General features: G+C 32.4%; 1 protein-coding gene across 7 annotated transcripts in view; it reads left to right on the forward strand.

The window, feature by feature from the left end:
* The first annotated feature begins 3,895 nt into the window (after positions 1-3,895).
* Positions 3,896-25,890, forward strand: part of LOC126739081 (gamma-aminobutyric acid receptor subunit beta) — a 177,295-nt gene continuing 155,300 nt past the window's right edge. For 6 of the 7 annotated variants that reach the window (XR_007661547.1, XM_050444587.1, XM_050444588.1 and 3 more), the window contains exon 1: positions 3,896-4,232. The gene's annotated coding sequence lies outside the window, so the exon portion shown is untranslated. Of the gene's footprint in view, positions 4,233-25,714; positions 25,782-25,890 lie in introns of those variants that run through there. The other variant, XM_050444589.1, reaches the window with a different exon arrangement.

Genomic DNA, 25,890 nt, shown 5'->3' on the forward strand with positions numbered 1-25,890 from the left:
TTCTTTTAAACAAAAATTTACTACTTAGTAACAAATATTTAAATAAACAGTTCTCATTGATGTGTATTTTCATTTTAAACCACAAAAATTTGTTCTTACAAGAAATCCGAAGTTTTTCTCTTCTCCTGTAAAATTGGTTAGCACGGATCTAAAGAGTTTTGGAATTGGGCGCCTCAATTACTGACCTCTTAATTAGGCCCTCTGGTGGTCAAATTTCGAACTGGAAAATAATTCCAGCATTTGTTCTTGGCCACTTTTATAGGGTCCAAAAAAATTCCAATGATGTCAGATTGACAGTTCCCGAGATATCGCCGCGATCCACGCCTAGTAAAACACCTTGTATAACGGATTGTAACTGCAACGTATGATGTTTTACTATATTATGTATTTTTGTTAATCTTTTGGAAATAAATATTTTTGTATAAGTATTGTATTTTGAAGTGTTTTTTTTTTTTTTTTTTTATGGTAAGCACAAGCACAAGAGGAAAGTCCTATGTCACTCTTGGAGTGGTGCTTGCGCGAAGATATTTGTGGGCATTTATCTTGAATCGCTGTAGGTTGTATGCGTCGGGAAATATGTGAGGTGGAAGCCCGTTCCACAAAGAAGATGTTCTCCAGATGAATGAGTCCCGATACAGCGACGTCCTTGGGGTAGGCAGATAGACTCGATGTTGATGAGCCGCAACTGCTAAACGCGTCCTTCTTGCCGGAACAGCCCTGGGTGGAATCAGGCCTGCCAGCTCAGAGGAGCACTTACCGTGATAATAACGGTAGAATATACAGAGATCAGCCATCTTTCTCCTGTGACTTCAGACTATCCAGACTCCTTGTCAGTTCTGGTTTGTCGATAAGACGAATAGCTCTCTTCTGTATAGAATCCAGCAGGTTTAAACCTGCAACGTGGTCATGCCAGGACACACTGTTGGTGACCTCAACTCCTAAAAGATGTAAAGATGACTTCATTGGCAATGTTTTTCCTGCCATAACCAGCTCCGGGCCACCAAGGTTAGTCTTCATAGTAAATACTGCAGCCTGCGTTTTTTAGCGTTAAAATTGACCAGATTGTTACCGCCCCACTCCAAGATTGCTCTAATATCGTTGTTGGTTGAAGCTACTTGTTGCTGCCTAAGATTCTGAGAACTTGCGGCTGTCGTTGGTTTCGCAGACTTAAATGTGGAAATAAGTGTGCTATCGTCCGCAAAGCTGTAGATTGGATTGACAGTGGTTCCTAGCAAATCGTTGATATATCAAGAAAAGGGTGGGGGATAGAATGCATCCTTGAGGGACTCCAGCGTTAATGTTAAATTTGTCGGAAAGGTATCTATCGACGGCTACTTGGATTGTTCGTTGTTCAAGAAAACTTTTGATCCAATTCAATAATGAGTTTTGTATGCCGATTGAGGAGAGCTTGTTAGTAGTCCCTCATGCCACACTCTGTTAAATGCCTTGGAAATGTCAAGAGCGACTGAGCGGGACTCGCCGTGCTTCTCCATGGCCTCTGTCCACAAGTGTGTGACGTAAGCCAGAAGATCGCCGGTGGATCTAAGCTATCCACAAAAAGAAGAATCTTTGTTAATTATTAAAGTGATCGCTATTAAAATTTAGTCAGAATGCAATAGAATTATTGTACAAAAATGTAAACGCCATTCAATTTAGTTTTCAATTTCCCGGTTACAGTTTCGTATTATTTAAATTGAGAGACTTCATTTGAAACTAGATTGAATTTAAAATTTTTGCATCAGATTTTAATCGACATTTAGTTATTAGAGAAATACAACGCAACATTTATTTATTATTAATTTTTAAAGAATTTATACATAAAGTGCTCCGGTTTCCATGCAGGTGAGTGTCTACGTTCATATATCAAACTTCGATGCACGCCGTAAACGAAAAGATACAGCGTTACCGCATCCTAAACTCTTTTAGTATAAAATTGTTAAAAACGCACTGATAAGACCGTGAAAAACAATTATTTTAACAATTATTTTAAAACAATTATTTTAAATCGCACTGAGGTGTTGTGTTGAAATACGCGCCTTCGCCAATCTATTAGTATTATTATTTTAAATTGTCGCAGGCATATACTGCCCTTCTTAGTTAAAACGTCCTAACTACAAAATTCTCGTTTTTTGGGCTTATTACATTTTATTAGCTTTATTAATTTTAACTTTATTAACCTTCTCGGCTAAATTAGAAAGTCCTAACTATATTTTTTATGCCTTAAATTCACCTAAATATATTGTCCTATGTGCAGAAAAGACGATAATCCCAAATTAAAATGTCCTATGTATCTTTTTCTAAGTTAAAATGTCCTAAGTAGCCTTCCGTTTGTAAAATATTTATTTGTACCAGTAGGGGCACATTCGAAAAGCTGGTGGCAATAATATGACACGAAGGAGTTGCGGGTCGAAATAAGGAAGATTTAAATTAAACTTTTTTTTATATAACAGAGACATGCGTAATATTACGATCTGGCTTGACAACTGTGCAGCTCAAAACAAAAATTGGGGCTTATTTTGTTTACGTTGTAAACTCTACCGGAACTGAACTGGAGAATTTCGAAATTAAATACTTTCAATCTAGTCACACTTTTATGTCCGCGGACTCGTTCTAGGGCACGAAAAAGTATTTTACGTAACATAAAAGTACGATTTTAATGATTTTAAATCGGCTGTAGAAACTTATCTAAGGTCTATGTAAAAGAGATGAACATACAAAACTTTTTTGAATGGAAAGATTGTTCATCCAAGTTTAAGCTTCAAAAAATTATTCTCAAACATTCCTTACAGAATTCGGGACATTTGCACTTTAAAAGGAGAGAAAATGTGTTGTACTACAAAAATGCCTTTTCGGAAGAACTTAAGCTCTTGAATTTTCTAAGTGCTAAATATTATAAGGATGGGTTACCAAAACCTTCTTGCCGAACACAATGTAGAGGTGTAAAATTACAAAGAAAACAAAATTTAATTTTCTAGATTTACTTTCATACTGTTTTTAATATTCTAATATTTAATTAGTTAGTAATTTAGTTATAATATTAATTTAAAATGTAACTCCTATGTCTTTAATGAATATCAGTCCAAAAACAGATATATTTTTTTATTATAATTAGTTTACTAAGTTAAAAAGTCCTACCTAACTTTTTTTTCTAAAATATCACCAAATTTTTAATCTAGTGTTTCACTAAACTTTACCCACAAATGTAAAAAACAAATTTCTAAGCGTATAATAAGAATCAGATAATTATTTCAAAATATGAGGACTGCATATTAGTTTTCATAAAATCTCAATTTGCTCAGCTTTATCGATTTGCGAGTTAGGTCTTTTAAATAAGGACGGCAGTATAGGTTTAGGGTTTTTAGTGACATATGAGGTCAAAAGAGGGTACACTATACCATAAAAGGGTCTACACTTAGTAGACCCTTTATTCCTAGATGCCTCTTAAGGGTAAACATCTGTAAAAGAAAAATACAGTCTAGATGATAGTTTGCTGCATATCTCGTCAATTTGAGAAAGAAAAGATAGGTGTTGGTTTATTATGCATCCCAAAAACTTAACTAACGATTCGCAAACAATTGAAAGAGTATCCAAAACGACAGAAAAACTCTCCAACACATTCTTTGAGAAACTTATGCATTTATTAGGGTATTATCTCCGTGTGCCCCTTTCATTTAAGAAAAACTGAGCAAATGCAAATCCAAAAGAAACTTTAATATTAAACGGCATGGGCACAAATAAGAAGAAATCGACGTAAAATTTTTAGCACCCTGACCCGGACTACACCCTTTAAACGAGGCACCAAGAAGAGCGAGCGAGCGCCACCCCGTGAACGTGAGGGTGCCCGCGCAACCCGAGTCTCACCCGGCCAGCGGCGACCGACCACTCCTTGGAGCGCCCCTCGACAAACCTGGAATACGAGAGCTGCTCCGTACCGCGATACACAAACTTTTCCAACCGTGGGAAAATAGAAATTTGACTCCGGGAAAACGGGAGGATTTTCGCACGGGTAAATTGAACCCATTTCATTTAATTTGACTGAAACACCGGAACTTCGTTACACTGACGGCGCAATTTTTTTTTTTTATTAACGATCGTGAGAGATTCGTGTCCCGTTATAAGTGTCCCGTTTTTGGTATTCAGATTATTATTGGACGGGAGATGAACAGGCCTTTTAAATTCTACCAGAGGACAAGATCGTGTGACGTGCCCGCGATTAGGGCCCCGCTTCAAAGGTAAGATTTTTGAGAATTTAATGTTTATGTTGTTTGAACGGCATTGTAATAAATTTAGTGTTTGCGAACTGTTACCACCCTGCCTGCGATCATTCAACAGGCTGATGAGGCTTGAGAATCCTTAAAAGATCTTTAAGAGAAATTTAGAAAAAAGTTAGAATTGGGTTTTTTGATTTGGAATGAGAATATATGTATTGTGAAGTCAAACAAGCTATCTACACATGTTCGCCGACCCTTGACATTTACGGAAAGAGCAATATTATTGACAGAATGGTCCTAGGGAGTAAAAATCCTATAAAATCAAAGTCTTTGGGCAAACATTTTGATGTTTTATCAGGGTTCATTTTTTAGTGTGGCATGGCTTTTAACTCAAGAAAATTACTTTCTTATTAAAACTATTTTAAATAATTTTTTATCAATAATTTTTATATACAATTTTCAGTTTACTTTCACTTTTTTTGTATTAAATGAAAAAATGATTATCCGTAAAAAAAACTAAGAAAGGTAATTTAAAGAAAGAGACAAAATTAAGAAACATAATCAGTAAAATTATATTAAAATTTAGAGATGAATTTCTGTTTTATTTACTCGAGAACTTATCTTTGACAGCTCTGCAACAGCAGCGCCGCTGACTACGCCTTGAAAGTAATTATGGATTTATGACAGAGTCCTGTTTGGCTTATTCAGCTCTTTTCGTGAGTTTGATTATTTTTTTTAGTAAATTAATCACAATTATTAATTATTATTAAATTTTTCGCTTTTAATACAGCTCTATATCTATTTTGCATCAACTCTACTAATTTGGCATATTTTTCCACAAAAAGTTTTCGCTACTACGGCGTTAAATAATTCATCAAAATTTTGATGCTTTAATTATACTGTTGGTAAAGTGGCTAGTCATAATTTTACTTTCTAACTTGTGCATGAAAACTTCGCTAAGGAAAGGAAAGAGACTACACACCATAGCCAATCCAGCGATCTATCTGAAAAAACTTCCGTTAAATTTAAAATAGTTTTGTTCCAGTACTAGACTCAACAGAGTTCGTTTTATTCAAAAGATCAGTGACAAGCGATATGCAATAGATGGGATACTCGAAAAAAGGTTTTTGATATCTAGGCAAATTAAGATTGCTCCCTTTAGAATTGGAGTATCTTTTTAATGTTCTTAATAAATAGGATAGTTATTGTTATATATATGGTAATATTTTCTGTACGTGTTTTATATTAATCTCTATTTGTTTTTTATCGTTTTTGTCTAGCAAGTATTTATAGTGTACGTCTCTTTTTTTTTTAACTATCTTTAGGCAAATTTTACCATATTGATTAGTTATTATTTTATTGAATTAAGTATCTATGTATAGAGTGAATCAAATCTTTTTTTTTTTTTGTTTTTATGAGAATTGAGTCTGAAATTTTTAATTATAAAATTTGCACATTTAAACGTTAATCTGTATTTACTGGATTTGACGAATTTTCTACTCTGGTCTTACAAAACAATTTTGATGTCGTGGTGGTAATAGAAACTTGGCTGCATGGGGAAATTCCTTCGGAATTATTTGGCATTCAGGGTTTTAATGTTGTTCGTAAAGATCGTTTACATGGTAGAGGAAGCAGGGTGCTGGCTTATATATGGAATACATTTTCAGTTACTGAGGTTGGCTTTGATTTTGATGTAAGTGAAACTACTGAATATTTGTTTTTTAAATTTTAAATTTATAGAAAGACCTATTGTGTTGGAATATATTACAGGCCACCTAACTCTCCAATGGAGGACTTTTTAAACGATATTGACAACACGTTTTCTTATGTTTGTAGCACTTTTGATAGTGTTATCTGCCTCGTAAGACCTCGGGGACTTTAATATAGTCTTTCTGAGAATTCCAAATCCAGTTTTATCTTGTTTAGAAACTTATGATTTAATCCAAGTCCTAAGTGAGCCTACAAGAATTGCAGGAACATCTTGTACTCTGATCGATCCGATTTTTTTTTTCAAAAAGTTTTAAGATTAATCTGGTTGGGACGATGAATGCTGACAATATCTCAGACCATAAGTTGTGTTATTGCGATATTTCGTCACCTAAGATAAAAACTCCTTCAAAAATTATTACATACCGCTGTTTTAGAAACTTTCATTTAGAGCAGTTTAAACATGACCTACTTTCTTTGGACTGGTTTTCAATTATACGCACGAAAGATATTGATGCAAAAATTAATACCTTAAACTCATTTATTCTTCAATTATTTGATAAACATGCACCAACGAAAACTAGAAAGGTCACAAAGCCCAAAGCAGATTGGTTAACAGCAAATATTAAAATGCTTATGCGAGACAGGGATAAAGCACTACAAACATATAAGTTGTCGAAAAACAACGCAGACTGGCAAGCATATAAGCAATTACGCAACTTGACGGTTTCGGCCATTAGGAGGGAAAAACGGCAATATCTAAGTTTTATATCGGCACAAAAGAACCCACGAAGAACTTGGAATGCATTAAGTAACCTCAATATTCATGTCAATAATAAAAATAGCCAAGACTTACCGCAAAATTTATCGGATCCTAACCTTATTAATAACTATTTTGCCCAGATTTTTCAAAACTCAAGTAATGACTGTCAAAGTGGAATACATTTTTATAGTTCCACGAATTTAAGAATGATTTACTTAATTTTTCTTTTACAATGTGTACAAAACAAGAGATCCATGAAATACTACTTAATTTAAAAAAAAATTCTGTCGGCTCTGACTACATCTCTGTGTATGCCTAAATATTGTATCCCTCATATTGAAATCTGTATAGTGCATATTATTAATTGCTGTTTTGAAAAGAAATATTTTCCTCCCATTTGGAAAAATGCAAAGGGCATACCTTTACCTAAATCTAACGATCCAAAAAACTTTTCCGACTTACGTATAATAAGTATTTTACCTGCCTTATCAAAAATATTTGAAAAGGTTTTATACCAGCAAATCCTAAAATTCTGCAATGACAACGAAATTATACCAGTTAGCCAATGTGGGTTCCGACAAGGTTTTAGCACCTCAACTGCTTTGGCAAAAGTAACTAATGATATCTTCGAGACTTATGATAAGGGATTTGCAACTCTGCTTATTTTGTTAGACTATTCGAAGGCATTTGATACAATAAATCATCAGCTACTTATTGCTAAACTTAAATATTATGGTTTCGAATCGTCAGCATTACAATTAGTAAAGTCTTATCTATCAGAAAGAACCCAGAGCATATTTTATAAAGGCAACTTTTCCGATAGGATTAATATTTTAACTGGAGTTCCACAAGGATCTATTTTGGGCCCACTGTTATTTATTATTTATACGTCTGACTTACTCGCTTCCTTAAAACATTGTAAAAAGGTTACCTATGCTGATGACACACAACTGTACCTTTCATTCAAATCTGATGAATATAGAATTGTTAATGATTTAGTAAATCAAGAATTAGACATTATTCATCATTTGTCAACTGAGCATAATTTAACATTAAACTCTTCTAAATCTAACGTAATGTTATTTGAAAATAACAAAAATCAGCATTTCTAAAGAATAATATTAATATTTCTATTAATCAAGTGCCACTTAACTTTGTTGAGGTGACTCGTAACTTGGGCTTGATAATGGACTCTCAGCTAAGATTTGAACATCACGTTCCAGGCATGAGAAAAAAAGCATTTTACAACTTAAAACTGCTTTACGCAAATCGTAAATATCTCAATAAAAATCTTGCAAAAATGCTATCTGAATCACTAGTACTATCAAGATTCAACTATTGTGATTTTATTTACTTTCCATGTCTTACTTATCTTGAAAAAAATAAGATACAAGTCTTGCAAAATGCCTGTTGCAGACTGATATTTGGCTTGAGTAGACGTGATCATATATCACATAAGGTTAACCAGCTTAAATGGCTCAGAATGGAAAATCGTTGGAGACTTCATTTGGGTAGTTTTTTACATAAGACCATGAATTTATCAATAAATAGTACTCTGTTAGATTGTCTTTTTCTTACTAGGTCTGCAGTTCACAATATTAACATTAGGCGCAAACATAAATACACAATTCCCAAATTTCGTCCTTCCGTTTTTAGAAAATCGTTTGCGTATAATTCAATTACTTTGCTTAACTTATTACTTGAAAACATGAAGTCTTTCAACATTTTAAAATTTAAATATAAACTTAGAGAAATTTTATTTGCTGAACAACTTGGCTAAAATAATTTTTTTTTTCTTTTTCTTTAATTTCTCAAAGCTTTAACTGACTGTTAACATTATTTAGATAATATAATTCGATAATTATGTTTCTGTTGCCATCAAAATAAAAATAAAAGTAAAAAAAAGGGAAAAGAGGAGAAAAAAAAGACAAAAAAATAAAAAATTTAAAAATTGTGATGATTATTGTTTTTTTTCTTTTTTACAATGGTGAAATGTGTTTTAAAATGTTATTAGGTTAGCTAGTGTAAGGGTACCTGTATTTTTCTGTTTTCTTTTAATGTGTGTATTTTATCTAATAATAAGTTTTTATAAGATTGTTTCTATTCTTCTCAATTTTTCTGGTTAAGTAGAATAGCAGTGTTGCTAGACTTCGCCATAAACTTGTATAGTTTTTCAAATAAAGGCCAAATTTATTTATTTATTTATTTTTAAACTATTAGCGAGATCAACTGAAATTTTAGTTTAATAAATATTGCTGAACTACTCATAGTCTCTCTTAAAACCACGCTAAGCCAAGCCGATAATGAATAACATAGCGAATCAATAAAACTACAGGACGGATAGGATAACCGGGCTTATGTATTTTAGGCATTCCATAGAGCAGCGGGGTTCTAGGGTTCATAGGGAATAGTCTTTATTTCTTGGTATAAAAAAACTCTAAGGTAATAATAATCTGGTCAAGGGTTCGTTTCATTTTTCTTTATTCACAGGTTGAAACTCAAAGACTTCAAGACTATGGTTTGTGTTAAAACCAACTTAGCTCTCAAGCTATCTTATTAGAGATCAGTACTTTGTATGATGTTCTCGGCCTCCACTGCTAGAATTTATTTACATTTTCTGTTAAATGTTTGTGAAAAATTAAACTTTAAGTTAGTTTTTAAAATGTTCTCCTCATCCGGAGTAAAATTGATACCTTTAGACAGATTTAGGAAATGATTATTAACCCTTAACTGGTATGGCGGAAAAAAAATCACGTTCCAAGTATGGTGGAGTCAAATTAGACCTTTCGTTTTTTTTTTAAACTAAAACAAAAACAAATTTAAAAATATGAAAATGATAATATATTAACAACTCTGAGGCCATATATACCAAAAAAATTGCACTAAAAATGAAGCTAGACTAAAAAATATAAGGTTTTTTAAAATATAGGCTTTTTTCAAATTGACTCGAAAATAAACTAAAAAACACAAAATTTAGGTAAAAAATTAAGAAGATGTTCTTAAACAAATGTGAAAACGTTCAAAACACTTAAAAATAAAATCCTAACAAGGTTTATAATAAAACTTTTTGAAATTGAGAAATTTTTATGAGAAACTCACATTTATTGATCATATTAATTCAATTACTGTAAAAGCATCAACATTGCTAGGGTTTGTTATGAGAAACTGTTCATATTTCTCAGTCTCTTCAACAAGAAGGGTTTATTACTCCCTAGTAAGAACTATATTGGAGTACTGCTCTGTAGTTTGGTCTCCATACCACCAGATTCATATCGATGCTTTAGAAAGAGTTCAACATAAATTCCTGAGATATTGTGCTCATAGAACTTTAACTGTTATTGAGAACCATGACTATTCTTATATTGAAAGTCAATTATCTATTCCGACACTGTCGCAACGCCGTAATATTTCTGGTGCTAGTTTTATATATAAGATCGTTAATAGGCTTATTGATTGCCCTGATCTGTAGGGTCGCATACGATTTAATGTTCCTCATCACGGGTTGCGCCATAATGTAACCTTTAACATTCAATTCCACAGAACATCCTATGGAATTAATAATCCTATGGATAGGTATATGAATTTGTTAAACAATTCGAATATTGATGTGTTTAACATAAGTTCCTTAATGCATCTAAAGAGGTCACTTACTTCATAATTGTGCATAAAATTTTGTATTTACATTCTTGCATATAAATTATTAAGGTTGTTTCTAGTATATGTAGTATAGGTGTTTTTTACCTTGGTATTAATTTTTAAGTAGGTTTATATTATGACAGTTGCTAATGTAAATATTATTGCTTTGTAAAATTTACAGTTAATGGGGTTTTCCCGTATTATAAATAAATAAATAAATGTTTGAACCTTCTATTATTGGCAATTATTGCAACGAATTCTTTTTACGCAATGATTTTTACAAACGTATTTATGGCAGTTATCACATATATGTGATTGTTTATTATCATTGCGTGGACAAATAGAACACCTTTCGCGCTAAGGTGGTCTTTCCCCATGTTCATTTCTGCCTGGACCTATCTCTGGAATCTGACCAATTCGATGAATAAGCGCTTTTAATTCCCTGGGAATATTTTCTATTTGAGATCGACGAATTAATTGGTTATGTATTAGATCTCTTCCTATGATAACTAGAAACTTTTGGTGTGTCATTTCAGCCTCTGGATGAGCATTATTATATAAAATACTTCCATTTACAGCGCTAATATCCATCATTCGAAACCAAATTTCTTGCGGCCATCTTCTAGTGCGTCTACCAACTTTATAAATTTGCACACGTCTGATCTAATCCCACTTTGGTAATATTGTAAAAATCTATCATGTCTGGAAGTTTAGTTTCGCTGTCCAAAATTCTATCATTATGATGAAAACTTGATATAAGACAAACTGCTCGATTTTTTACTGGAACATAAGATAGCAAAGTCACGTCTCTGGTAAATCCGAAAAACGAAGAATAAACCGGTCGCTGCTTATTTGGCAAAACTTCCTTTGGTAGGTCCCTTTTGTTTTTTCGGATAGTACCGACATAGGTAAGTTTACAGCGTTGTAGCTCTTTGACAAGCTCTAAAGAAGAAAAGCGGTTATCCTCAGTAATATTTCGGTTAGAAATTTTTATCGGATCAACTAAAGAAAAAACATTGAGGGTGGGTATGGCTAGCTTCTTAGGATTCTGCATTTGAGTGTCTTTTCCGGTATAAACAAAGGCGTTTACTAAATAATGCGTCCGAGCATCACAGAGACACATCATTTTGATTCTGTATTTTTCCGGCTTACTTTTGATAAACATTCGAAATCTATAATTACCGCGAAAACCAATCAACATTTCATCCACAGTTAAATATTCCCCACATGAATAGTTTGTATCACAATTATTCACGAAGCGATAAAATATATCGAAAATATGGGCTAGCTTGTCTCCGGCTTCAATGCGCTCACTTCTGGTGTCTGGATCATCAAATCTCAAAGCTGTGAGGAGAAAATTAAATCTTTTCGCAGTCATTACGGAACGAAATATATCATGACCCGTGCCATCAGTTGCGAAAAGGGAATTAATATATTCGTGGTTCGACTTGAATACGCCTGCCAAGAAGAGGAGACCAAAAAATGCCAACATTTCGGTTTCGTCAACATGATTTAAAAATTGGCAGGATAAGGCATTGTGCCCATAACTAGCTTGCAAGCTCGTTATTTTTTCATTGGTCTTCTCGATAATTTGCTCGATTATTATATCGTCAACTAACAGCTTAAAAGCTTTTGTGGCTGAATTTGGTTTGTTAACTTGTGCTGGTCCAGAAAGCCCTGGTAGATGCGAAACAATATTGCTTGCACGAGCACGGCTTGTGGCAGGAGCTTTTGTTGACCATTTTTTCCTATTTTTCCCATAATAGTAGCTTCTTATGCCAATTTCACTCTCATCATTACTACTATCTTCCAAAATATCTGGTTCAATATCCAAATTTATTTCATCTAGCAAATTACCAACACCCGGTTCAGAATCACTATCACTAGAGAATCACTATTATCAAAAAAAGTGTTAGCAAGCTGTTCTAACTCGTGCTCTGTTATTGGTGCCTTTTTACCCTTTAAAGAAGCCATTTTATTAAGAAATTAGAAAACCCAAAAAATTACGTTTAACGTATGGCGGGGTCAATTTTGACCCATTTAATTCACAGACCTTAGCTAAACGAAAACTCAAATGCGACAGCCACGCAGAAATATTCTACTCAGTACGGCCGAGGAATACATGGAAGGCAGTGTTGCCACTTGCAATAGTTTTTCTTTAATAAAATTTTTTATTTTGGATGGGGTGAAAGTTGACCCACCATACCAGTTAAGGGTTAAAGGAAAAGGGACACTTACTCATTGCGAGCTGATTTGACTGATTATTAAAGTTACATCGTATTTGATATTATAGAATTTGCAATTTTCTTTCAGCGTTAAAAATGCTACTAGTTTGCTAATTTAAATAACTTTATATTTTCACTAATAACAAAGTTACCAATGGTGGACACTTAATTTGGATAATCCTGTATACAGTTAAGATAACCTGTTCTTTCCACTACGTTTACACTATATAAAAAGAACCTTCAAATATCTTCTCTACTATGTAAATAGAAAAAGAAAATACCGTTTGATATATCACTTACAAGAAGCAAAAACCTAAAAAGCTTTTATCGGTTGCACACGTCAAACAAGTCGAATCGAACAAAATACGAGTGCAATTGTCATTTCCGCGGTCACACGAAGAATTTAGTGAGACGCGGGACGGATGTTTTCACACATTTCACATGAATTGGTTTCGTCTTTCCACACAATGGTGTCAGATGGTGCCGATGCTTTCTCTTCCACCCTTCTATGTCTGTGTGCGAGTGTTCGATTTCAGTCAAACATGCCGGTATTATTTTCTTGTTATTTTTCTTTCACACGAAGTAAAACTCGAAGAACCTTATATTATTGATTGGGGGTGATAGGAGAACTTGAACTCGTAAATACTGATGTTTTTTTTATTATATGGTAAATTTAAACTTTTTTCCAGAAAAATGTCTATATGAAGTTCGAATTTTCACTAATATGTCCAAAACGTAAAAAGGTTCATTTGGGTCATCTTGTATATGCGAAATACTAAATATAAATTATATTTTTAATCTTTATACAGCTGATTTTCATAAGCTGCAAATAAGACTAAAATATTGCAATTTGCAGACGATTTTTGTATTTATTGTACAGCCTACGATATGCCAGCTTGTAAAAATAATCTTTACCATGTTATGTATATTTGTAATAAATATTTACCAAGCAATGGTTATAGTATTTATAGCAAAAAATCAGCCTTAGTAATTTTCACAGGACACAATCTTCAAATAAAAAATCAAATAATTTTAAGTAATACTACCCTTCCATGGATAAAAGAACAAAAATACCTTGGTGTATATTTAGACCAAAAATTTACATGGAATCTTCATATAAATTATATCTTACAAAAAGCCGAAAAGAGCTTGAATATTTTAAAATCAGTCACTGCCCGAAAATGGGGCTCTGATCTTAAGACATCTTTAATGTTCTATCGAGCATTTACCAGATCGTTGCTGGATAATGGCTCAATTTTTTATGATTCTGCTACTAAAACGAGACTACTAAAGGTTGATAGTATATAAGATAGAGCTTTGAGATTAGTCATAGGCGCTTTAAGATCCACGCCGATTGAAGAATTACTGGCAGAGACTAGTACGCTACCATATGCTAGTAAAATGTGTAATATCGGAATAACCCACTAATAGCTAAAATTTATAAGCTGGGTATGTCTAATTTAACTAATAAATATTGGTTGAATAAAAACAGTCCTTCATGCCTATACTGAAATAAAAAACCTCCATCAATTCATTAATGAAACAAATATACTATGGATATACGAATTAGCTTTTGGGGTTAATTTTTTTGACCCCACAATAATATTTCCTACATTTACGAACTATCATAAAGCCAATCAAACTATTCTTAAGGATACCTTAAATAAATTTTAAAATTACTTAGAAATATACACAGATGGATCAAAAACTGCTGATGGTACAGGTTGTGCCTTTATTATTCCGAAAATTATTATTAAAAGAAAATACAAGCGTGAGGATTATGCTTCTATTTTTATTGCAAAGGCATTAGCAATATTAAAAGCCCTCGAATTTATTAGTGATGCAAATATAATTTCAAACTTTTTAATACTTTCTCATTCACAGTTTTGCAATCACTGAAAAATAGACATAATTTTAAACACCTAATTATATTTAAGATTCAAGAGGCTATCAGTAATCTTGATACACATAATACTAAGGTAGCATTTATTTGATTAGAAGGACACACAGGATTGCTAGGAAACGAATTGGCAGATAAAGAGGCCAAGGAAGCAATTAAGACAGATAGGATTCTTTCCAAAGTACACTTTAGTGATATAGTTCCAATTATTCGAAAGAGGTCTTCAGAAACTTAGAAAAGAAGATATCTTGCATATCTAGCCAATACTTCAAATACATACACTTTAATAAAAGCGTCCCTTAGCAGTTATAGTATGGTTTCCAAATGTAACTTTCGAAGATATTTGACAACACCTTTCTTCAGATTTCTAGTAGGTCATGGTAATTTTAATAAACATTTACATAAATTAAGAATAAATTACTCATATATATGTAATGGTGACAACCAGTCAATTGATTCGAAAAATTCATCCATTATCCGAAAGATGCTAGTCATACACTTTTACAAAAGGTAAAAACACAAAATCTACAGCATCACAAATACATGTAATAAAATTACAAAGGTGTTTTGTGTATGTTATGGTAAGTTTTTGTTGAATTTTCCTTTTTTCGGGTTACATCATTTTAATTATTGTTTAGGTCTGATGATGCTCTAGTCGAGCGAAACATGTAACCTTTGTAATTTTACTAAATGTACTTGTGATGCTGTAGATTTTGCGTTTTTACCTTTTATAAAAGTCAATTGATGATTTGAACCTTATTTTATTTGAATGTAAAAATAATATTGACGCAGTGATGTTTCTACATAATAAATTGGAAGAGCTTGGCTTGCTTCATATGTGTCATACTTCACTTATGGCAAACGTAATTGCGGACGATAGAAGGGAGTCTATTTTCATAAAATTTTTGAAATTGTCCAAAAAGAAAATATAACTTGAACGTAGATGCACTAGTTACTTGGAGATCCCTTTGTTTTTCCCTATTGTTTACCTACCTATCCGAGCCCCCCTATGTTCTGTCTTTTAAAAAATGTCCTGCATTAGCTGCAGGACGAGAAGCCTGTGTCCCTGTCTAATATCCCTAGTATTTATCTTTCTTGCACTATTTTTTTTTTATGCTGTTTTTATTAGATACAATTTCATACTACCCAATAGTATAATTTTTTAAATACTATATTAGCAACCTGTTCTATTATGAATAAGTTCCTATATTGGAACACGTGGCCAAATGTGCCAAGCACAAAGCCAAAAAACGAAAAAAAAAACTATATTCAAATAATAGATAACAGTAATAGAGTGAGATATGACTATTTTTTTCAAAAAAACAATACATCAGAAAAATTTTAAAAATAATTTAATTTTTTAACGTAAAATTAGTCATCATCAGGCAATACGATCACAAAATAATATTCAAATGCATTAATCCAATGAATATATTAATAAAATTTTCATTAAGCTTTAAAGCAAAATGTGCGATGGTTTCTTTTTTTTTTCAGATTATACAGGGTGTCCATTTAATATCGCGGTGCTTGATTGCGGCTAAACCTTGAAACGGAAAAAACCTTAAATAGGGAAAATGTTAATTAAGTTAGAAGGGCTACTTTTTAAAATTAGCCCAAAAAAGCGTGGTACATTATTTGTTTTTTTTTTTATATAGAACAACCTATATTTTTTTCCGAAATGGTAGTCATAGGGAAACGTTTTATCCCTAAAATGCGACTTTGTCTACCTATTAGCAATTTAGAGAAATTTTCATGAAAATTAATGTTTCACTTAAATTTCAATATTTACCACCGACGTTGTCTATCTTTTTGAAAATCTATGTAGAGTTCCTGTTCTTCTATGTGACGTTCATTTTAAAATAATAATCAAATAATAATGTTTTCAATTCAATTTTGCGCTATATTTTTAAATGGAACATCCCGTATCTAGTAACGCGTTTTGATCGAGCATTCTTTTATCTCTAATTTGATATCAACAAGTTTACCTTTAACTCTAACCGTTTTTTCAAAATTTGTTCTTAAAGGAAAAATTACATATTTTTTTCATAGGCATTACACTTACCACGGCAAACAATTAATATATGATATTTTACAATCTATACCTGGAGCAACCATGATCTTGGCTAGGCAAACAATTAAAACGATTTTTTGTAATATTGATAAGTATGATAATCTTCTGTTAGAGAATGTTTTTGACTTCTCTCTTTCTTTTTGTAAGCATTTTAATTTATATATTCTTTGTGTTTATAGGCTACCTACAGGAGATATTGCTATATTTCTGGACAAACTTGATTCTCTTTTACCCCAGTTGTCCCTACACTCTAAGGTTATATTGGCTGGTGACTTTAATATCAACTACACTGATGAAACCTTGCCACGTACTTCTCTTTTAAGTATTTTAAATTCTTACGACTTGAAAATGCACGTTCTTTCTCCCACACGAATAACTTCTTCATCTGTAACTACAATTGACTATTTCTGTAAAAAATTTGATGACGTTTTATCCACAGTACTCCCATCTGGTATTTCCGACCATGAAGCTATTCTTGCTAAAATGCCATATAATACTTTATTATCTTCATCTCATTATATGAGAAGAATTTTCAGCAGGAGAAATTTCAATGCTTTTTCTGCTGCTACAGCTTCGGTAAATTGGAATGCACTTGAAACGGCTTCTGACCCACTTACTTTATTTTTTCAAGTTCTGTGGGATCAGATCAATGTGTGAGTGTGCTTTCCTAAAATAAGGCTTAAAACTAAGAAACGAAAACCACGGGTTACAAGAGGCCTTAGAATTTCAGCTAAAAACCTCCGTTTTTTGACTAAATTTTGCAAATATACCACAAATGAAAATATCCTTGTATATCATCAGAAATACCGTAGTCTGTACAGAAAGGCAATTAAAGCAGCAAAATCTAATTATTATAGGGATCGCTTAAATATGTCATCAAATAGGCAAAGAGAGTGTTGGTCGATTATTAATGATTTTAGACAATGCCATAGAAAAGTATCTGAACCGGAGTTAAGACCTGACATTTTAAACGACTATTATTGTGATATACCTAATATCTTGCTCAAGGGCATTCGTAGTAACATTGATCCCTTACACTATCTTTAACATGTGTCGGTTGATCATTCATCCATTCTTTCACCCTGTCGATCTTACCGAAGTAAAAATTGAAATCAAACTTCTTAAAAACCATAAATCATCTGGAGCTGATGGGATATCTTCGAGGTTGTTACTCTTTTTGCCTGATTCAGCCTTAAATGCTTTAATTTCTGCCATAAACAATTCTTTATATATTTGCATTTTTCCTTCATGTTTAAAAGAGGCAGTGGTTATCCCACTTCATAAGGGTGGAGATTTGGATCAGCCTTGTAATTTCCGTCCCGTTTTTATTTTGTCTACCCTCTCTAAAATAGTTGAAAAACTTGCAAAAAGCAGAATTTTGTACATCATAATGGCATTTTGTCTGCAAATCAATTTGGATTTCAAGCCGGTAAAGGGACTCATGATGCTGTTTTTAGCTTTTTGGAGAGCGTCTATGTGTCCTTGAATTCTGAAGACTCATCGGCGGCAGTGTTTTGTAATCTATCCAAAGCATTTGATTGTGTGGATCATGGAATACTGTTATCTAAGCTCGATAAATATGGTTTTAGGGGCGTAGCGTTGCGATGGCTTGAGTCCTTTCTATCAAATTGTACTCAGAAGGTTACAGTGTCTAGGCGTTTGTCTGCTTCTAGATCCCTAAAATGCAGTGTTGAGACCACTGCTATTTTTACTGTATGTGGATGATTTGAGTTCATTGAAACTGCAGGGCAAGGTGGTTCAGTTTGCTGATGATACTACCATACTATGGAGCCATAAAAATTCTGATTATATTAAGACTTGTATCCTTGAAGACCTTCAGATATTAACAGGGTTCTTCCAACAGGCTCGTGTTTAATGTAAGAAAGACGTCTATTATGGGGTTTAAGTGCGATGGTCAGGGTCTGATGTTTGACGAAAATACCCTCTTGGAGAATAAAGAGTGCTGCAAGTTCCTAGGAATTACCATTGATGGTCGCCTTCGGTTTGAAGATCATATTTTACATTTAGCTGGGAAATTATCTTCTGGATGTTTTGCAGTAAGAATGGCAAAACAAGAGCTGGGAGGGGTGGTTGCACGTTCAGTGTACTTTTCACTTATTGAATCTCATATTCGGTATGGCTTGCCTTTTTGGGGTTTAACCAATAAGGGGCTACTTAACATTGTCTTTGTTATTCAAAAAAAAGCAGTTAGATACCTGTGTTCTGCTAAGTTATGAGATTCTTGCAAACCCCTCTTCATTTCTGAAAAAATCCTAACTCTTCTTACACTCTTTATCTTAGAAACAGCTGCTCTTATTCACAAAATTCTCAAACTACCCTCTGACACTGGCCATTTGACTCGTGTAAATGATGTTCCCCTACCTATTCCTACGTCTTCCCTTACCAAAAACTCATTAATTTACATAAGTAAAAAAATTTACAATCATGTTCCTCTATGTGTTAGACATATATCGGATGTTAAGAAATTTAAAAGAGAATTAAAGACGCTTTTATTGGCTAAGGCATATTATAACCTGAATGACTTTTTTAATGATAGGTTTTAACCTTGGACATGTTGGAAAGTTTTTTTTTTCTTTTTTCTTCTCTAGTTTTGTCAACAAGTTTACCTTTATTTAGTAATTGATTGTTTTATTTAGTTATCTTTAATTCAAGTATCAAGACAAAACTTTTTGAATTATATCTTTAATTCATATATAATAGTTCATAATATTAGTTTTGTCTTCTTGTATTTAATTTTGTTCATTGTTTTGTCAATTTTTGAAATTGTATTTTTGTTTTGTTTTTTTTAGCTTGTACACAAGATTATTCTTACGTAATATACCACATTTTCACACAAATTTCTTTCTTTATGGAATTAGAGTAATAAGCACATTGTCACTCTGCTCAATTGTATTTCAAACACTTTTTAGTAAGAAAAAAAGTGAATAGTTGTAATAACCATATTAAAATAATAATATTAATGATGATGCATATCTCATTTAAAAATAAGAAAATTTTTCTCACAAGTAAAAAGTTGGTCATGATTAATTTATTCTTTGTTGTGTGACGTATGCCAATTATAATGTTTACTTTTCATTCATGTTAAGTAAATTTGTGTCAAAATGAATTACTCTGAGCGAAAATTAATAAATATGATTTATGTTATCGCTGAATGCCTTGGAAACTGTTTTTTGGCTTCAAGAGTTTATTAGGAAAAAATTCCTAATAACCGACATCTTGACGATAGAGTGTTAAAGAAATTAAAAGAATGATTCGAGGGTACTGGAAGCGAACGAAAATAGTTTTAAATGAAGAAAACCAATTAGTGTAAGACAGATAAGTAAAAACTTAGAAGTATCGGAAAATATTTAAAAAAAAAACAAATATCATCCCTACCATGCTCAGTTATATCAAGAACTTGCCGAAAATGAGTTTGCAAAAAGAATAACTTTTTGTCAATAAGCGTAAAATCAAGCAGCAGAAAACCAGATTTTTTTTTTAATTTCTGCTCTTCACTGATATGTGCGCTCTGCTGATACAGAAAATTCCCATCGAGTTTTTCTCAATAATTTTCAACACAGATGCACCATCAATGTTTGAGGTGGAACAGTATATGATTTTGTTATTGGTCCATACTTTCTTGAAGATTGTGTAATAGGAGAAGTTTTTCTAAATTTCTTAAGAGAGGATTTTCCACGCTTTTCCCAAGATCTTCCCGACTTTGTAAGACATCAGATGTGACTACGTTGAACGGTGCATCAGCTCACTTCTGTGCAAATGTCAGGGAACATATCACAGACCAATTTGGTAATAGATGGATTGGATGGCTACGTTAATTAAAATTAACTTTCGTGATCTTTGGCATGTAGGGCTGATTTGTTTTTAAGCAATTTTTGTGATAGAAGTTTTTTTATGTTTTTAATTAACGATGTTGACTGTTTTTGGTGAATTCTTTTGATTGAAGATTGCTTTATGCTCTTCCTTACAATAGTGTACATGTTACTAAACTTGAATCTGTGAGAATTCTTAAAAAACCTGTCATTTAAGACTAATGGTGTCTACAAAACTTAACCTTAATTGCATTTAGAAAGCTGATTGTAGGTGGAATTGGATTTAATCATTAAGTTCTTAAATAATAATAAGTATGGTCTTTAAAATGAAAATTACGCCCACAGTTTATTTACTTTTTTATGTAGTTCATGAATGAGATATAATAATTTCTACGTATTTTGTATTTTTTGAGTCATATAACTTTAAACAGTTGATAATGGTTTTCTCGTGGGGATATTCCTATTAGACAATAAAAATTTTATTTGTGAGTTGCCGCGGGTTTTATATGTTGTAGTTTTTATCCTTGGGAAATTAATTACAAGACTTAATAAATTTAATACAAGTTATTTAAGTCATCATCAGCTATAAGGAGCAAATATTTTCATTAGTTGAACGTTGAAAGAGCAAACCTATTAGAAAAAAATCAGTGTTTAAACTAACTAATTTTCTAATAGCTAAAGTGCCAATAATTTCCATCTTTCTTCATAATAAAAATTCTGTTTTTCCTACTTTTCCACAAAATTTCTCTCACTCATCTAGCATTTTAAAACCACCATGACTATAGAGTTTCCAACCAAATAAAAACTTCTATCAGTCTTCTTTAATCTCTGGGGCTGCGTTAATATACATTTCAAGCCCGATGACAACCGATTATTTCTGCTCTTTTAGCTCTTGACTATATACGCAACGAAGATGAATGGACAAATTAATCTAGTTTGCATTTGACCCAAATCGCTATGCTGCTCATCGAACCGATCCGAAATATCCGAATTTTTATCTTTTCCTTACTATGTTGTCATTCAAATATTTTTAGTTTAATGACGTTGTTTTGGTTCAGTATAAATTTAACTGTGTAATTAAATATTTATTTATTTATTTTAAAAATAAATAACAGGACAATATTATACAGAATCCCAACATGTTTTCATATTTTTGATTTACAGTATGTTAATACTAGTTGGTAATACCCGATTAAATCAAATGCATTGAACCTATAATTTAGGCTGTAGATACTTTAATCTGTATCTCGATCCTAATGGAATAAATGGCTTTACAATATAACAATTTAGATTTAATGAGCACATTGCCGAACCATTCGAAGTTTTCTGACAAATGTTTTCGACAACAGGACAACGAATGACCGAATTTATTAACGTTCTCCACATAATTCGGGACCTGCATTATGCGCGTATATCCGGATATCCAATTTACATTTGCAGTGTGTATGCCGACCTTTGACATTTTAAGTGCTTCTAGTGATTAATCGGTCGTATTGGTGGGATTATTTTAAGTTTAATTTTTGATTAAAGAAAGAAAATACAATTTTCGTTCAAGAATAATTCTATTGTACACAGAAAGAGTTTTTAGATTTAGCAGAGGAAAAATGTTTTGTGATAGCAGCAATTGAGATGAAAACAGAAAACAAGAGAACTGCAATCGGCCACCGAAGACATATCAATCTTTTCTAATAATTAATTAGAACAGTTATTTGAAATTTTATATGGACCTATATAGCAAAGGACATCTTTAAGATATCTGTTTAATACCCTTTGCTATAGACATTTTAATAGGTTTAATAAATATACATTTTCATTATAACAATTTTATTAAGACCATTCGTAAAAAAACATTACTTGTTAATTTGTTTAAATCATTTGCTTATCAATGATGTAATTTTTACCCGGTATTTATACTGCTGAATACAATTCTGCAATTCTGTATGTAGCCGCAGAATTTTCATCTTAACTTAAAACTTGACCTAACCTAACCCACGTTTCGCATGCTCTGACTATTGCGTTTTTGGTTTATTAGGAGTTATTTGTTGGTTATTAATATTTCTTTAACATTCGACTTTTTCAATAATTTTTACGAAAAAAAAACTTAATTTGTAGAGGTTTGTAACCACCATAAATCAACAGGTTTAGTTATTCATTGTTAAAATTTGGACAAAATATTATTAAAATTTCTAGGGAATTATAGGAGATACGGGCATTATATCCATTAAATAACAGCAGGCACAAACTATAAATAGATTGCTGGCAAATGACTTAATGCTTCGTTCTCGATTTTGGTTGCTGATTTATTCTACGTTGCCAAGATGCTTTTTTTCATTAACTTTTTTATTAAGAATATTTTTTATTCTGTTGATTAGTCTTAAAAGTAGACTTTTTAGCCCGTTATAAAATACAGCATATTAAAAAAATATTCAGTAGTTATATATATATTGAACGACAAATTGGAAAATCGATTTGACATCATTGTCTAAGAGATGGTGAACTCAAACACCTCGCTTATGGTTTGCAGCTAGGCTTATTATAACTAAAAATTCAGAGATTGAAGGGACACAAAGTCAATGGTCATACGTGTTTCACCCTAAGGCATCGTCAGATCTAAAAGAAAATAGGAAGCAACAATGCATAGACATAAATTACAATGTTGAGATATGGCTTACCGGTAAAGCTATTGGATTAACACCACAAGGTTAAGTTGAACGGGACAACGAAAATAAAGCAAAAAATAAAATAAAAAATGAAATATGACTTGGTCAAGAAATGAACCAGCGACCATAGGGTTCGTAGGCAAGCTCTAAACTTACGTGCTATCCAGGTCGTGATAAATATTGTGAAAAATTAAATGCGGTTCAAATGTAAAAACATCATTCACACAAGAGAGTACAGGACTCCTTTATGTCCTTGTGATCTCCATCTTCTCTAATAAGTCAAGCTTCTTTCCCTTGGGGCACTAAAACTCTGAATTTTTATTATTAAGAGGTCTTTTTGAGAAAAATGGACTACCTTTTTGAATTATATTGGTTTATGAATTAAATTATATAACTATACAGCATAAAGATAGCCATAAGAAAAGTTTATATATAAAACTGCAACAATAGTTAAAATTTGCATAAACTCATAATACATTAGCATTGAACCTTGAAAATTTAACATGACTTAAAAGTTCCGGACATTAAACTTGACAGTTCAACAGTCTAAAAACGAAGACTTCATCAAATTGGTTTTCGTTTCTAATCAATCAAATATAACTTACCTATCAAAATTTTGCATTGCAGTACCACTTATGTAAAAACTTATTTTGAATTTTTTTAAGTGAAGCAATTTATTGATCATACAAAGAAGATAATAAAACTTTAGCATATTTAACCGGTGACCTGATAAGAGGCAATATACAAGTCTTCACTATATGAATTTCAAAGTTATTGTAATTTCTCGAGGCAAACCTCAGTGTCTTAAAATAGTGTCTTATATATGTTTAAATTCAAGTTATTAAGTTAAATCTAATTCCAAAGAGTATCAATGTCCCTCTGCAATAAATTATCCAAGGTTCTCACACTTCCATACAATTTTAGGTCAACCGCAAAAAGCAAAATCTTATTGTTTGAATAATAAAGGTGAGCAACGGCCACTTTTAGGTATCCCTGAAGAGACATCACTAACCTTTGATAGACAAAGTTTTGCTCGCTGTGTACGGCTCTTTACAAGAGTTGACATGCACTGCAAAGCCTGCTTGGTAAATCCCAGATTAAAAAGCAATAAATCGAAACTTTAACTACTGTATCAAAGGCTCTGGAGAAATCATTATAGGTGGAATCCACTTATATCCGTGGATCTGCCAGTTGTGAATCCGTGTTGTTCAGCAGAAAATAACTCTCCAAAAAATAGTCTGCTTGCTTGACATCTGTTGAGAGCATACATTAAAAGACGAATATGCCCGGCCAATGAGAGCATTACGGCACTACAGAGGCGTAGCTTGCGTGCCGCCAAAATTTAAAATTAAACGAATTTTTCAACGCCTGTAGTTGAACAGCGAGATTTGGCATCTTTGACCGATATATTTGCTAATATAGGACTTTGTTTTGTTAGGCATTTACATTTTAGATGGAAAAAGAAATGCAATGTGCATATAAAAGACGCTCATTAAAGAAATATTTGTAGCTGTTATAGATTAGTAAATTAATGATTTTTTTTATATATATTTACAGTGTAATCAAGATTTTGCGCGCGAAATTTTACGGATGTAAACGAAGGGATCAATCGGTTTTTGGTCCCGTCTTCAATTCTCATTGGCTGGGCATATTCGTCTTTTAACGTATGCTTCTGTTGAGGGGTCTTGCGTCAACACCAAATCGAGAAGGCTTTTGTGTGAGGTATAAGTTAAGTTGAAATAAGGGCTGGGATTCTAAAATCACGATTCGACACGATTACTCGATGAAATAAAATTTTCAGTCGTAAGTGTCTTGCGGATTGCCTAGTTTTTAACGATTTTTTATATCGTATGCACCAGACGATATACGTGCATAATGTGGCAGCATCCTTTTTTAAACGTATTTGTTTCATTTATTGTTTGCCAATCATACCAGGTTTTCATTATTAGTATATCAAGAAGCTTTCTTAAATACAACAACTAATAGATTTAATTCGACCCTATTTTCCACAACCTTCTGTTAATAATATAGATAGAGGAAGTAGAGTTATCATTGAATGGGCAGTTTTAGTATGTCAAGATTTTATGCCACATATTATTACCAAAGAAGCATTGGACAAGATTGTAAATTTAGAATTAGCGAAACTACTGCAAGTCGTTAAATCCATAAAATTACTGAAATTATTGACAATCACCTTGCTGACCGATTAATTTTTCAAATTAAGAGATTTCCCTGGTGTTATAGGTCCTATTGTTGCACCCATGTTGCCATATTAAAACCAAAAGTGGATGAACACAACAAGTTTTTGTGATTTTCCATGAATTGAAATATTATTTTCCAATGGATAGTGATAGTTTTAAATGGCATTTGTTTATTTTAAAGAAATAATATAGGCATATATTTTAATAAAAAAACGCGAAGGCGAAAAAAATTATAAATTTTTAGTGTTTACTGTTTATCAATAAAAAAGCCAATTGACGTTTCCATCTGTCAAATATTAGGGAAAATAACAAATATATACCAAGAAACCTAAATCAAATCGAATAAAACGAGTTTAGCCGACGATTGAAATTTAGAATTACCCTTGTCGTCACGACTGAGTCGCGATCGAATTCGAAGTCGTGATCGTATCGAGATCGAGTCGTGATTTTAGAATCTCAGCCAAGTTTTGGAAATTACAGGTATTTGACATAACTTGGCTGCCATTTTTCCATATACCTTGAGGCAAATTGAAGTCACTCATAACATGCAGGGTAGAATTCGGCATACGAAGAGCGAGTGAGTCCAATGTTTCAGAAAGAGCCATAATATGTTAGATTATGCTGATATTTTGTCTAAAATATCAACATATTTATTTTCAATTTCGGACACTTTATATAATTTTGTC

Source organism: Anthonomus grandis, chromosome 8, assembly GCF_022605725.1.
Source record: "Anthonomus grandis grandis chromosome 8, icAntGran1.3, whole genome shotgun sequence".
Classification (NCBI taxonomy): Eukaryota; Metazoa; Arthropoda; class Insecta; order Coleoptera; family Curculionidae; genus Anthonomus; species Anthonomus grandis.